We start from the raw sequence: 14,988 nt of genomic DNA, 5'->3' as shown, positions 1-14,988 counted from the left end.
GTTTTGATTTGATCATCAAAGAATTAAAGATTTCCATCAATATCAAAGCTCTTAGGAGTATCTCTTACAGTAATTTACTGTCTATGCATGTGCTCATGTTGTAATGTTTATTTCACCCCCACTTAATTTCAGTAAAACTACATTAAAGCATGACTTCATCATTTTACTTAAATCTTCCTGTTACAAGTTACTTTTTAAGATGTTTAACCAAAGTCAAGAAGGCAAAGCTGTGTAAATACTATTATAATGCATATGGAGCCTTTTCAATATACAAAGGTAAAACAAGACAAACACTGTATAAAACTACCACATTTTAGAAACCCAAAGTATATTTCACTGAGAAGTGAGTACATACACCTAGGACTTTGTTCTTCCTTACAGCATAAAGGTGTTGTTGCATGTACAGAATATACCTAAAGTTGGTTGAAGGGCAACTAGTAGTACCTTTTCTTCAATTACACAGCTGACATTTAGCTCTTTAAATGTGCTTACTAAACTTGAGAGCATTTCCCACCTCGGGAAATTTTCTCATTGCCTTTAGAGAGAGAGAGGGAGAGAAACGTTGGTCGCCTCCTGTACACAACCGAACCAGGAACCCGCAACCTAGGTATATGCCCTGACCAGAATCAACCTCAGCCCTCCGGTTACAGGACAACACTCCAACCCCAAGAAGCCACCGGACCAGGGCAACATGATAGCATTTCAAGCTCTAAAGTACTATTCTTGTTTTTCTTTAAAAATAGGGAATGTGGAGGGGTCATTTGCAAGTATGAAAAGGAAAACCCGTTCTGGTGGGACTGAGTCTTTGAGAAAAGTGTGCCCAAACCAGTTTTCGTGGTATGAATTGAACAATGTTTTGGTGAACTAGCTTCATATCCTAGCTTCTGTGTGTGAGGAGAAAGTACAGCTTCTTTGAGGTTAACTTGGTAAGATGTCATAAGGTAGAGGCAAAATCAAACAGCAAAAATTTTTATAAGGAAACATGCAGGATAACAGTCTGCTGAGGTCATTATTAGCATGGTTCATTTTAAGTATTTTTTTATAATTAGTGAGGAGTTCATTGTGGAAAGCCTGTGCTCCTCATTCTACCTCTACTAATTAAGCCATAGCAACAGTAGTTTTTAAATGTCACTGATGTTGTTTTTAGGTTAACCTCCAGGTCACTGAGCAGCAGGCTTATCCCTCTTTAAATCTAGGCTCATGGCAAGTCAATTATATTTCCATTTCATCAATTATATTCAGTGTATCTCGATTCTCTAATTTTATCTTCACTTAGTAATGGAATTTAGGTTGAGGGAGGGCTGTTGCATGCACAAAAGCATTGAGAAAATAACTTTGGGGGCAGGGTACGTATGGGTAAGGGGCACCTCACTGAAGCAGAAGTTTGGGAACTGAGGTAGAGAAGAAAAAAGCAAAGTAAAACAAGGAGATTGATACCTAAATTAGGGTAACGGTGGAGAGATGGAAAGATTATTTCTAGTCCCACACCCAGCATTCCTAAAGGTGAGGAAGGTGCAGTCCTTGTTATTTACCCAGTTTAGATTCCATTGGCCCTCACAGATCTTTTCCCTTGTCCTGAGACTGTAATACCTGCATAACAGGATTTACCTGGAGAGAAGACATAGCAGTGCTTACTGCTGTCACTGAACTAACTGATAACTGCTTTTTAAGTGAGCCACGAGCAGTAAGCTTCTATGTTGTTATTACAGCCCTGATCATTATGGTCTTCCATTCTGTGAAGTGACAATTGCACAGCTTGCTTGTCTTGAATCTCCAATGGGTTCTAATCCCTCACAGCTAATGAATTAATTTCTTGTATAACAAGTAGGAAGTACATCTAATCAAATGCGCCTGCCTACCTGCATCTTTTGTTATATATTCTGTCTTTCCTCTCACCTGTTCAAGCACTTGGCTTCCCTCTCCTGTGTTAGTTTCTAGTTCTAACTTGACATACAAATTGGCTGTAATATCCATCTTAAAGAGTAAAGGAAACCTTTGCAAGCTCCATGCCCCGTCCAGTCCAGGCAGGACCCATGTGGTTCATCTCCACGCTTTTAACTACTGCAGGACACTTCAGACTCAGGTTTGGGAATACTTTGTAATACAGATAAATAATGGGTTAATGATACAAGAATAAACTATGTTCCATGTACTCATAACTGTAAATTTGCTTTTGCCTCACCCTATATTCTGGTTCTTTAACCTCAGATCCTTTGAGTAGCATGTTTGCTTGGAATGTTCTCCCAGCTCCTCACATGGTTGGCTTAATCATTTTATTTATGTTGCTGTTTAAGTGACCATTCTAACTAAAGCAGCTTCTGCCTCCATTCAGCTCTCCTCCCTCCCTGCTTATTTTTCTTTATTACACTTCCTCTCGCTTTTTAATTTTGTTCAACATAAGGGTTGGGATTTATCTTATTACTGTATCTCCAATGCTCAGAACGTTGACTAGAACGTAGAAAAATACATTAGGTCAGTTATCAGTAAATTCTTGTAGAATGAATAGAAGGGTGAGTTGAGTAGAGGATGTCTGAACAGAAAAAAAAAATCCGAAGGTGGGTAGAAGAAGCAAAAATGCCTGCAGTGTACTGGATCAACCCAGAAGCTTTAACAACTGATCCCAGAAAGAACAAACTCCACCAAGAAAGAAGAGAGGAAATAAAGGATTATATTACCAAATAGTCCCAGAACATCTCAGAGGTGATGGGCACAAATTTCCTGATTGAAAGATTCGACAGCTCAGTGCAACCAATGAAAGATTTTGCCAACTTCAGTGTACTAGTCAAAAAAGGGTCCTGAAGGTCTATTGGAGAGGAGGGGAAGCAAGAATCAATAATAGCCTCAGATTTCTAAAAAAACTACACTTTTTTTTAAGTCTTCACTTGACATGCTTGTTGATTTTAGGGGGAGAGAAATAACTGCCTTTTCATCTACACCTCAACCAGGGGCCAGACCCACAATCTAGGCATGTGCCCTGACTGGGAATTGGGCCTGTGACCTTTCATTTTGCAGGGTGATGCCCAATCAGCAAAGGCACTCTGGCCAGGGGAGGGGGGAGAAACTATTTTAGAAGACCGGGACTGCTGAAATACTGATTAAAGTCATTTTCCATATAAATTGATTCAGCTGTCATTGGGATGGAGTAAATCTTGAGTCATAAAATTTACTTAACGTACACCATCTTAAGTTGCTTGTAGGTATTTTGCTGTACCAAAATGGAGTATTATCTAGAAATAAAGATACTTGGGGACAAAGAAACTGGACTTAATTCAGGGGAGCAATACAAGAAAGGTCCATGATGTGGCAAAAACCAGTTTCATCAGAGCAGGACAAAGGTCTTTGAGGAGGGGGGACTCAGTAAAGAGGACTTACTAAAAAGGAAAAAAAAATATGGGGACATTACCTCGTTGCACAAGCTCATTCCTGCAGTGTGAACCCAGAGTTGTACAGTTCATGTCAGTGGGTAGAGCAGCTAGAAATGCTCAAGAGAAAGACGGTAGTAAGCTGGGACAAAACCCTACAGTAGTGGGAATAGCTGACGTCTGAGTATATACTAAGTGCCAGTAGTTAGAATTCTAAGAACTTTTGCATGTGTTAATTCACTTGATCTGATTTTATGAGAACCGGGTAGATCCTGTCCTCATTGTGCAGATGAGATGGGATGAGAGATCATGTACTGGCCCAGTTAACAGCCTGGAAGTGCCGCGTCCAGGGCTGCACTGCCAGCGTGGCTGCCGCGCTGGTGATCGTGACCGGTGGTGTGTAGGTCTTCTCGAGAAATTAAAACACAAAGATTGACATTTCATGAACAGTAGTTTCAAGGCAATAAATGCTGATGATTAAACCAAGTATTGATAAATATAGGATGGGGGCTGTGAGAATGCCACATTTTTACCTCTTAGAGAAGATTGTAGGTTTATCCAGAATTAAAAAAACAGTATTCAAAGAACATTATTTTATTTTTTTAAAGATTTTATTTATTTATTTACCTTTAGAGGGGAAGGAGAGAGGGAGAGAAACATCAATGTATGGTTGCCTTTTGTGCGTCCCCTGCTGGGAGTGGGCCTGCAGGGAACCGGCCTGCAACCCAGGCATGTGCCCTGACTGGGAATCGAACCGCAATCCTCTGGTTCACAGGCCTGTGCTCAGTCCACTGAGCTACACCAGCCAGGGGCAAAGAACATTATTTTAAAATACGATAGCAACTATTTGAAGAAACAGTTAAGAAACCTTGTCCCTCAAGAATGGGACCATAGACTGGAAAAGACTGGGCAGATACTTATTTTTTTCTTTTCATTAAAATAAAAAGCTGACTTGAAAAAAGGTTTTACTTTCCCCCTGCAGTAACTTTTCTCCACAGGTTGTGATTCCTGCCTCTGCATTTAAAGTTACTGTTTCTTTTGAATGTAATTTATATTTATAAATTGAGATCTTACCTTCCAGTCCACCTCCAAATGCTACCACCTCCATGAACCTTCCCAAATCTCCCATAGAACTTCTTGTATTGTAGTACATTCTACTTTATATCCTTGTTAGCTGTTTACCCCAGCTCAGTGTAGACTCCTTAAGCACAATCTTGTTATTTCATGAGATGTAATAGGCACACGAGTGCCGAATGCATTAGGTGTGTACTGAAGTAAATACGAGGAGAAGATGGTACTAAGGAGGTGCCATCAGCAACGTTAACAGCATCAAAGAGAGCAGGTTAGTCTGTAGATGGGCAGCAGTTTCAGCATTTTGTTAGTTTTCTTCGAATCTCTGAGCGGCTTGGATTAAAGTGGGACAGGGGTGAGCTAAAACATTTTTTAGGAGAGTTTGGCTCTTTAAGAGAGGAATTGAAGTAACTACCAGGTAGGTGAAGGTTTACCTGCTTTCTCAGGTGTGAGAAACTTGTGCACAGGCACATGTTATGACGGAAGGAGAAAAGTCAATGCAGAGAGAGAGACTGAAGATGTTGGGGTGATGAACAAATATACTTTGGTGGGAACACTGGGATATGGAATGTGTATGGATTATAATCAAGAGATCTATAAAAATGGGTGTGAAGTGCTATACCGTGTATTGTTACTGTTTCAAAGGCACTGTTGTCTGGTGTAGATGGCTGCCCTAGTGGGAAGTGGCTGTGTTAGTGGGAAGAACCATGGAGATTTTTTAGGCAAACCCCCATTTTGCTGGTGAAGAACTCAAGCTGAAATGTGATTTGCCTCATCGTGTAGCTGGGATTTCAACTATCTCCATCCAAATCCGTATTTGCTCCGTCTTCCTGCCCAGTCTGAAATCCCTGTCTCTCTTCTGATGAAACCCTATTTAAGTAAATGTCGCCTTCCCGAAGCCTTCTCTGTGTCTCTAAACTCCCTCTCATTCGGGCACAGTACTTTTTTTTTGCACTCTCATAGTTCTTTGTGTGAACCTGTATAGCACACATCGTACTGCATTAGTTTTTAGGTCTTTTCCTCCTTCGTCGTGGAAGGGTTGGAATCGTGTCCTTTTCACCTTTGCCCCTGGCACAGAGACTGGCAGAGAACTGGTGCTCAGTGTGGTCTTAAGACAGGAACTCTTCTCATTATGAACCCTCTTGGTCCGTGGAAATAGTCCCAAAGGGGCTCTTTATAAACCATGCCAAAGATAACCAGGCAGTTTGCACTCACACATGAAATTTTGGAAACAAGACATGTAAATAGCCAAATGAGAATGTAAGGTGTCTCCATTCAGAAGCCCTAAAGGATGTGGGTACTGCAGGTTCAAGGTCTCTGCAAAAGGCAGGTGAAAGGCCACTCCAGGAAATGATTTGGAAAAAAAGGAAAGTGGATTGAGCTCTGTTTATAAGGGCCCTATGTTGTACTTTTTTTAAAAGGATTTTATTATTTTTAGAGAGGGGGGAAGGGAGGGAGAGACGGAGGGAGAGATGCATCCATGTGTGAGAGAGATCACCTGGTAGCCTCTAGCACTCCCCTAATCAGGGACCCACCTCACAACCCAGGAATGTGCCCTGACCAGTAATCTCGAGACTTCCTGGTTTGCAGGCTGGTGCCCAATCCACTGAGCCGCACCAGCCAGGGCTGTATTTTTCTTTGAAGGGTCTGTTTCTACTCTATCTCCTTTCCATACTTGTTTTTATTTATACATTGTCGAGCATCAAAAAAGATTTGAGATATGTTTTCAGAGCAAGTAGCATAAATTAATGGTAAGAGTTTTATTAGGGCTAAGGAGAGAGAAGAGTCAAGACCAAATGGCAAGAGGAACTGGGCAAGCATGAAATTGTCATACCTCCCGAAGTGCTCATGCCTCTCAAAGGGGCCGAATCAAAGTACAGTCCGTGCAGTGTTCATTCCCAAGCTGGGATCTCTGGGCAATGTCTCTTTCTCTTGTTACTCTGATCCTGTCTAGATATGTGACCAGTGGGCTGAATTGAAAAATTAACTGTGAAAGAAAACTATATAAAACAGTATAGTAGAGAGAAAAGCATTAAAAAGTTAAAAAATATATTAATGTATATTTTAGATTTTAGGTAAATTACTGAAATACATAAATGTATTATTTAAATCTTATAGTAAGAAATACTGTTTTTTGCTGCAATCCTTTGTCTCCCAGCTTCCATCCACAACGTCCCTTATACTTTTGTGGAACACTAATGATTTCCCTATTTGGTAACATAGACCAATCATGCTAATCGTTCCTGTAACATTTTTCTCTGTGATATGCCTCATGTATTAAACACTTGGAGTGGATCACTTTTTAAGCAAGTATTTTTTATTTATTTTTATTTTTTCATGCATCCCCTGCTGGGAACTGGCCTGCAACCCAGGAATGTGCCCTGACTGGGAATCGAACCGCAATACTCTGGTTTGCAGGCCTGTGCTCAATCCACTGAGCTACACCAGCCAGGGCTATTTTTTATGTATTTATCTTTAGAGAGGAAGGGAAGGAGAGAGGAAGAGAAACATCAATGTATGGTTGTTTCTCATGCATCCCCTGCTGGGAACTGGCCCCTGCCAGGAACTGGCCTGCAACCCAGGCGTGTGTCCTGACTGGGAATTGAACCGCGATCATCTGGTTCGCAGGCCCGCGCTCTATCCACTGAGCTATACCAGTCAAGGCTCTGAATCACTTTTTAACACCCTTTATGCTACAAAGTTATTTTCAGTGATCATGAAATAATACAAAAAAGTAAACAGAATTTTCTTCAACTTCAGATACGTGTATATATACATATACATACACCTGTGTATGTATGTATATATAGTCAAGATTTTACAGGAAAAAGTAATAAGACTAAGTTTTAAATTGCATTAATATACTTTTTGAGAAAAGTGGGAAACTTACATATTAGTCTGTTGCACAATGAAAGGTATGCCAATTTCTATTTTTGAGCTATGTTCAAATATTAATGATACTGTCAAAGTTGATTTTTCTATATTAATGTTCCAAAAAGATTATACCCAGATTTGTCATCTACCCTCATAACTGAGTAAAGAACAGTTTTAATTTTAAAAAGCACTTCAAAAAGCAGCAGAAAATATAGGTAAAGTCTTAAACGTAAGGATAAGTGTGTCAGGGTTTCATGAGAGTCCCTTATCACTGTCTATTCCAAAAATTGCAAGACTCGGTTTTTTTATTTTTAGGACTGATTCTGTCAACTTCAATGCAAAAACAAAAAATTTAAAAATAAGCCCAGAATGACAAAATTGAAATTTCAGTTTCCCTTTTCTTCAAAGATTTTATTTATTTTTAGAGGAGAAGGGAAGGAGAAAGAGGGAGCAAAATATCAATGTGTGGTGGTTTCTCACCTGTCCCCCACTGGGGACCTGGTCTGTAACCCAGGCATGTGCCCTCACTGGGCATTGAACTGGCGACGCTTTGGTTCACAGGCCTGTGCTCAATTCACTGAGCCACACCAGCTGGGGCAGATTCCTCTAAGGGCTTCTATCTAATGCCTGGAATGTAGAAAGCTGTAAAGAAAGTAATTCCTTCCTTCACAAGAAAATGATCCACAAAGTCGTAACTTTTCTTGAACCCATCAGAGAACTTAATAAATAGACCGAAATCTAAAGAAAGGTTCCTCAGAACCAAGGACTGTTCACGCCTATTCATGGGTGCTGCTCCACGCCCCCCGCTCGGCACTCGCGCCAGACGGGGCGCAGGTGGAGACCAGAGATAAGGCGTTCTAGGAGATGCCCAGCTGTGGGGAAGAAACCACACCCCGCCTGCCTGACCTCAAGTAGCAAAACCTGTAGCTGCTGGGCAGGGAAATCATCCCCTCGTTCCTGAGTAGCGGTGAAGATCAGATGGGGCTGGGTACAGTTTCTCCCTTGCCCCATGGGGAAGGGAGAAAACCAGGCTGGACCCGGGCCAGTCAGGCCTCCTGCTGAGCGAGCGTCAGGATCGCCAAGGCGTGCCCCGCCCCCGCCCCCGGGCGATGGCTTTCTGCCTGCACATCCCTCTTCCTTGCCCGGGCTGTGGATGGCCGTGTTCTCGCTGCGTCCTGGCGTGGCCTTTCCTCCGTGGATGCAGGTGGCGAGAGTGCACAAGCGAGTCCTCTGCTGTCTCCTAGGTGTCCCACCCTTATGGCCTCCTTCAAGCTTAGTTACCTCCTAAGCCCTAGTTCCAAAAGCAGCCGCCATGGAGGTTAGAAAGTCAACATACGAATCTGGGGCGATGTGATGAACTGTTTCGCCGTCGCGCCCGTGGTCTGCTAAAGCCCCATCGCTAAGGACCTGCTAGATTTTCACTGCCTAGTGCCCTAGCCAGGCCCAGGAGCTACCCAGGACTACCCTGCGTATCTGCTGCCTGCAGCTTCTTCTGGGACCAGTTCATTCGTCAGAAGTCAACTGTAGCTAATTCAAGAAGAGAATAAGTTTATTAATGAGTCTAGAGTAGCTCAGACTCTGGGAAATCTTGAACGGTACAGTGCCAGAAACAATGCCGAAAATAGTATCGCAGCCCTGGCCCGGCGACGATCCGGCCTGCACAGCCACTCCCGGGGGACCCCAGCCTGCCCGAGCACCTAAGCCACCAGCGGCGGTGGGACATGGGACACCGCTGCCTGACACTTCCGGGGTGGAGCGGTGCCCAGGCCGTGGTGTCACAATCCACACCTCAAAGTTTGCAGACCCCCATCCCGAGCAGCAACTCCCTGGCCATTAGGAAAGTGAGTACACTATTCTCAGCAGGGCCGGTTGGGGGCGCTCTCCAAGCACAAAGGGCGGCAAGCGCACTGGCGGGGCGCCGCCGGTGAGGAGCTTTTACTGCAGGTCGGGCCTCTTCCGAGCTGGACCGCAGAGGAGTGTGAGAGGGTGGAAACTTGGTAGCCCGGCTCGAGAAAGACTAATGAACAGAAGCGGGGTGGCTGGCCCGCAGCCTGGAAAACAGAAACAATCGACGGAAACAAAAGTGTCGGAGCTTGTCTGCAGTTGTTGTCCCAGCAGCGCTGGTGGCAGCTGGGACTCCCCGGTCGGCCTGACCGGCGACAGCGACTGTGCGCAGGTGGGCACTTACTGCTGGCCGGCGCGGTGGGAGGTGCTTTCCGCACTTACCTCGCTCTCTCCTCCCGAGGACCGGTGAAGCAGGGATTATTTAACAGGTGAGAAAACAGGCGCAGCAGGGCCCGTGAGATTCCCAACGTGGCGCTGCCCCAGGTGTGGCCCATCAACTAACAGAGGCGAAGCTCACGCAGGCTGGTCGGGGAGAGGACCCAGCCAGCCCCACCCCTGCAGACCCTGCACGTCCCAGGCCTCGTTCAAACGCAGCTGCCCACGGAGACTTCCTACGCAGAGGGTAGGAGCGGGCGGGTCACGGGGGACCTGTTGGCCTCTGGTTTGCTCACATCTCTGGTTGCGAAGGCCATGACCATAGTGGAGAGAACTGTTTTCAGACCCTCCCAGCTGAGAACCAGCCTGGCCCCTGCAGGGGACCCTGTGAGGCAGAACTCAGCGATGGGAAAGGTGCTTTGCTTGAAAGTTCAATTATTGTTAAAAATGGTGCTTCTAACATGTGGATTTGACACTGTAGTTAAGCAGATGCTGCTTTGCTTTGTATCGTTAAGAACTTTTTGGAAGATGTCTCATTTATCTCAAACTAATTATTGAGGCTCCAACTTATAGCCATTTTAAATATATAAATCACCGATTTTTGGTAAATGTACTGAGTTGTGCAACCATCATTATAATCCAGTTTTAGAGTGTTTCCATCACTCCAATAATATCCCATGAACCCATTTAAACTTAGTCTCTGTTCTTAGCCCTTGCCCCAGGCAACCACGAATTTCCCTTCTGTCTCCGGAGATCTGCCTTCTCTGGATCTCCTAAGTAGAAGCAAACAGTATGGAGGGTTTCAAGTCTGGCATCTTCACTTACATGCTGTTTCGAAGATTCATCTATGATGTAGTATGCACATCTATGTTGTAACTACCTCCTTTTTTGTTGCTAAGCATAACTACTACACAGTTTGTTCATATATTTGGATGGATCACATTTTATATATCCACTCGCCAATTGATGGAGTCACACTTAATTTTATATTAATTTCTTTTATTATTTTTTAACTTATATTTTATTGGCCCTGGCTGGTGTGGCTCAGTGGATTGAGTGCTGGTCTGCAAACCAAAGGGTTGCTGGTTTGATTCCCAGTCAGGGCACACGCCTGGGGTTCGGGCCAGGCCCCCAGTGGGGGGCATGTGAGAGACAACCACATACTGATGTTTCTCTCCCTCTCCTTCTCCTTCCTTTCCCCTCTAAAAATAAATAAAAAAATATTTTAATATATATTTTTTATTGATTATGCTATTACATTTGTCACATTTTCCTTTTTTTATTCCCCTCCACCCTGCACACCCACTCCCACCAGCATCCCACCCCTCCTTAGTTCATATCCATAGGTCATATATAAGTTCTTCGGCTTCTACATTTCCCATACAATTCTTATCTCCCCCTGTCTATTGTGTACCTACCATTTATGCTTCTTATTCCCTCTACCTTTCCCCCTATTCTCCCCCTCTCCCTCCCCACTGATGTCTATTTCTCTGATTCTGTTCCTATTCTAGTTGTTTGCTTGGTTTGTTTTTGTTTTTTAGGTTCAGTTGTTGATAGTTGTGAGTTTGTTGTCATTTTACTGTGCATAGTTTTGATTGTCTTTTTTCTTAGATAAGTCCCTTACCATTTCATATAATCAGGGCTTGGTGATGATGAACTCCTTTAACTTGACCTTATCTAGGAAGCACTTTATCTGTCCTTCATTCTAAATAATAGCTTTGCTGCATAGAGTAATCTTGGATGTAGGTCCTTGCCTTCCATGACTTTGAATACTTCTTTCCAGCCCTTGCCTGCAAGGTTCCTTTTGAGAAATCAGTTGATTGTCTTATGGGAACTCCTTTGTAGGTAACTGTCTCCTTTTCTCTTTGTGCTTTTTTTAAAAAATATATTTTATTGATTATACCATTACAGTTGTTCTATTCCCCCCTTCAATCCCCTCCACCTGCACCCTCCCTCCCCCACCATTCTCCCCCCCTTAGTTTATAACCACGTGTCTCAAGTTCTTTGGATTCTATATTTCCCCCACTATTCTCGCCCTCCCCCCTATCTATTTTCTACCTACCATCTATGCTATTTTCTGTGCCTTCTCCCCCCTTCTCCTCCTCCCTCCCCCCTGTTTCTAACCCTCCTTTTGTTCTTCATTTCTATGGTTCCACTCCTGATCTAGCTGTCCTCTTAGTTTGCTTTTGTTTTAGGTGTGGTTGTTAATAACTCTGAGCTTGCTGTCCTTTCACTGTTAATATTTTTCATCTTCTTTTTCTTATATAAGTCCCTTTAGCATTTCATATAATAAGGGCTTGGTGATGATGAACTCCTTGAACTTGACCTTATCTGAGAAGCACTTTATCTGTCCTTCCATTCTAAATGAAAGTTTTGCTGGATAAAGCAATCTTGGCTGTAGGTCTTTGGATTTCATGACTTGGAATACTTCTTTCCAGCCCCTTCTTGCCTGTAAGGTCTCTTTTGAGAAATCCGCTGACAGTCTGATGGGTACTCCTTTGTAGGTGACTGTCCCCTTATCCCTTGCTGCTTCTAGGATTCTCTCCTTCATTTTAGTCTTGGCTAATGTAATTATGATGTGCCTTGGTGTGTTCCTTCTTGGGTCCAACTTCTTTGGCACTCTCTGAGCTTCCTGGATTTCCTGGAAGTCTATTTCCTTTGCCAGACTGGGGAAGTTCTCCTTTATTATTTGTTCAAATAAGTTTTCCACTCGTGGCTGTTTCTTTCCCCCTTCTGGTACCCCTATAATCCGGATGTTGGAACGTTTAAAGATGTCCTGGAGGTTCCTAAGCCTCTCCTCATTGTTTTGAATTCTCATTTCTTCCTTCCTTTCTGGTGGGATGTTTTGTTCTTCCTTCTGGTCCATTCCATTGATTTGTGTCCCCGTTTCCTTTCCATCACTATTGGTTTCCTGTGCATCTCCCTTCATTTCAATTAGTTTAGCCTTCATATGTTCCTCTAATTTGTGACTTTGTTCCTCTAATTTGTGACTATAATCAACCAGTTCTGTGAGCATCCTGATAAATAGTGTCCTGAATTGTGCTTCTGAGAGGCTGGCAATTTCTCGGTCGCTTAGAGTTATTGGCTCTGGGACTTTGAGTTCTTCTTGCGCCATCTTTCAGGTTGTTCGTGCCTGTTCCATAGCAGGATCAGAGCCCTAAAATGTTCACTAGAACAGGGCAACTAAGTCGCTGGGTTGTGACGCTGTATGTGGGGGCGGGCTCAAAGAGGGACTATGGCGTCCTGTCCGCCGCCTGCCGCCACGGCCCTCACTGGTGCCGCAGTTGCTGCCGTCACCGGGCCCACGCGTTTCGTCCCACTGCTCGCGAGTGTGCCACCCCGTCAGCCCTCGCCCCCTGGGGCCTGCGTCGTCTGTCTCACTGTGCACGAATATGCGCCCGCGGTCTGCCCCGCACCCCAACTGGTTCCGGTCTGCCTGCGCGCCTGGGTCGGGGGCCCTGTCCTGCCCGACCCTGCTCGCTGCTGGCTCCGCCCCTCTTACCGTCCCCATTGAAGGTTAGATGTAGTCGGACTTCCGTATAATTCAATTTTCTGTCCTTTGGTTGTGTCTTTGTTTCTCCAAACGTTTGTTGTATTCAAACTTGGTTGTGGGAGAAGGCACAGTGTTTCCACCTATGCCTCCATCTTGGCGGAAGTCCTAAAGTCTCTCTCTTTGTGCTTTTAAGATTCTCTCATAATGTAATTATGATGTGCCTTGCTGTGTGCTTCCTTGGGTCCAAGTTCTTTGGGACTCTCTGAGCTTTCTGGACTTCCTGGAAGTCTATTTTTTTTTTTTGCCAGATTGGGGAAGTTCTTCCTTATTTGTTCAAATAAATTTTCAATTTCTTGCTCTTCCTCTTCTCCTTCTGGCACCCCTATGATTCCAAATGATGTTGGAACATTTAAAGTTGTCCTAGAGGTCCCTAAACGTCTCCTCATTTTTATGAATTCGTTTCTTCCTTCTGTTCTGGTTGAATGTTTATTTCTTCCCTCTGGTCCACACTGATTTGAGTCCTAGTTTCCTTACCACCGCTGTTGGTTCCCTGTACATTTTCCTTTATTTCACTTTGCATAGCCTTCACTTTTTGCAAACATAACCATTTCAGTGAATACCTGATAATGTGAAGGCTTTTACATGTTTCATTTATACAAATTACAAGTGTTTTGAACTGTGCATCCAATACATTGGCTCTCTCTTCATCACTTAGTTATATTTTTTCTGAAGCTGTGGCCTGTTCTTCTATTTGGGCCTTTTTTTTGTGGTCTCTGTGTACCTGTTATGTATAAGGGGCAGAGCCTTAGGAGCCTGCATGGTGCACCAGGGCAGGGCAACCCAGGTTGATGTGTCGTGGTGCTGTATGTGGGGAAGGGGTCTGAGGGGGAACAATGGCGCTTGCTTCGCTCTCTGCCAGATTTCAGTCACTTCCCCTGCTACCCACAAGCAAATTGGGCCTTTTCTGTGCTGATTTCTGAGTGGGTGGTTTGTGTACCTTCTAGGACCCTGTGGGTCTCTCCAACTAACTCTCCTGCTGCAGCCTCAACCCCCACAGGTGTTTTCAGTCAGAGGTTTGAGGCTTTATTTCCCCGCGTTAGAGCTCTGGGTTGCACGGTCTCACTCCCCAGTTGTTCCTCCGGTTTATCTGTGTGTGAATGAGGGACCGCCTGCTCCACCAGCCGCCGCCTTGCTACAAGTCCTCTCCACCCGGCTGCCCGGCTCCGCCCCTCCTACAGGTCTGGAGGACTGTTTCTTCTTTAACTCTTTGGTTGTCAGAGTTCCATACAGTTTGATTTTCAGGCAGTTTTCGTTGTTTTCTGTTTTTAAATTTGTTGTCCTTTTGGTTGGCCGAGGAGGCACAGTGTGCCTACCTAAGCCTCCATCTTGGCTGGAAGTTGAATTTTATCTTAATTTCTTTAAGATACTGTTTGCTGAATGTGTGCTCAGAGGCAGCAGAATTCAGAGATGGTCTCATCTCAACTTCTACTCACTGCCTTGTATCATTACCCATTTCCTTCTCCCACATTCCATTCGCTATCAACTTCAGAGACATTGTGGGCCTCTCAGTAACTTGGTGGAAAAACTTAAGTAGGGAACACTGAGTTTTGTAGTCATACCACTTAGGTTTAAACTCTTTGGCTTAAACTGCCTCATTTTTGCTGAGGACACAGGCTTAGTATTGAACATCTCTGAGCTTCAATGGCTTTGTGTAAAGTGGAGATGAACATACTAGCTGCTTTATGGGGATCGTTGTGAGAATTAAATATGCCAGTCTGTAAGTAAAGTGCTTCATAAGGGGAAACTGGGGGGAAAAACTCTGCAAACCTTCTGGAGGGAAAGGGTCTCAGGAGGTGGGGTGTGTGTGGCCACCAGAATGAGCATCCGCCCAAAAACGTTCAGAGCACAACTAAAATGGGTGCTTGGTTCCCCACCAAAATTTGTTTCCTGGAGAAGCCCACTAAGTCC

This window comes from Sturnira hondurensis, unplaced genomic scaffold, assembly GCF_014824575.4.
Source record: "Sturnira hondurensis isolate 20B ecotype Veracruz unplaced genomic scaffold, ASM1482457v3 Scaffold0015056, whole genome shotgun sequence".
Taxonomy (NCBI): Eukaryota; Metazoa; Chordata; class Mammalia; order Chiroptera; family Phyllostomidae; genus Sturnira; species Sturnira hondurensis.
The sequence above is the reverse complement of the archived record's forward strand: the minus strand, read 5'-3'. Positions refer to the sequence as shown.